Here is a 1,450-nt window from a genome sequence, read left to right on the forward strand (position 1 = left end):
TGCATCTCAAACATGATCTAGAAAACATGTTTATACTGGTAGGAGAATCAGTTGAGTCCAGGAAGTTGAGGCTGCAGTGAGCCATGATCATGCCACTGAACCCCAGCCTGGGCAACAGGTTCATTAAAAACAAAAAACAGGTCAGGCACAGTGACTCATGCCTGTATTCCCAGCAGTTTGGGAGGCTGAAGCAGGTGGATCACATGAGGCCAGGAGTTTGAGACCAGTCAGGCCAACATGACGAAATCCTGCCACTACTAAAAACACAAAAATTAGCCAGGTGTGGTGGCGGGGATCTGTAATCCCAGCTACTTGTGTGGCTAAGGCATGAGAATTGCTTGAACCCTGGAGGTGGAGGTTGCAGTGAGCTGAGATTGCCCCACTGTACTCCAGCCTGGGTGACAGAGTGAGACTGGCGACCCAGTCTCAAAAACAAAACAAGACAAAAAACAAGAAACCCCATAAATATCACTTACATGGGACAATAGGGTTGGATTCAGAGGGGAGCCCAGTTTTCAACTCTTCTTTGAACTTCCTGCTTCCTCAAAAGGCCACTGAGCTGGGAAAGATTTGGGACTAAAGACCTGTCTCAGGAGTCTTACCCTGAGCTAAAGGCCACTTGAGTTGGGGCCATTACCTACCTTGGTTGGAGGCGGGTAGCAATGTTTGCTGCACATTGGAGAGTCTTAACATGCCTCTTATGGAGGAGATGGATGCTGGTGCAGGGTCGGCACTCTGGTGCTGCATATGTTGCCAAGAGCCTGTCTGCTCCTACCAGGCCAGGTAGCATGAGTGATGCCCCCACAGCCCCTCCCTGTGGACTTAGGAAGGTGGCCTTCCTACTTTTGCACACAGCAACTTAGGGCAAATTTGTAAAGCATATTTTGCATGTTGAAGCATAGGTCTATTTGGATTATCCTTCTTCTATATTCTCTTGACAGCTTCCTTTCCAAGAAATCAAGAAAGAAACAAAAGCTAGCCACAGTTGGTGGCTCATGCCTGTGATCCTAGCACTTTGGGAGGCCGAGGCAGGCGGATCACAAGATCATGAGTTCAAGACTAGCTGTACCAACAGTGAAACACTGCCTCTACTAAAAATACAAAAAATTAGCTGGGCGTGGTGGTGGGCACCTGTAATCCTAGCTGCACATGAGGCTGAGACAGGAGAATCGCTTGAACCCGGGAAGCATAGGTTGCAGCGAGCTGAGATTGTGCCACTGTATACCAGTCCAGGCGACAGTGTGAGACTTTGCCTCAAAAAAAAAAAATAATAATAATAATTAGTCAGGTGTGGTGACGGGCGCCTGTAATCCCAGCTACTCGGGAGGCTGAGGCAAGAGAACAATTGAACCCAGGAGGCAGAGGTTTCCGTGAGCCGAGATTGTGCCACTGTACTTCAGCCTGGGTGACAGAGTGAGACTCCATCTCAAAAAAAAAAAAAAAAAAAGCT

Source organism: Piliocolobus tephrosceles, chromosome 2, assembly GCF_002776525.5.
Source record: "Piliocolobus tephrosceles isolate RC106 chromosome 2, ASM277652v3, whole genome shotgun sequence".
In the NCBI taxonomy this organism is placed as follows: Eukaryota; Metazoa; Chordata; class Mammalia; order Primates; family Cercopithecidae; genus Piliocolobus; species Piliocolobus tephrosceles.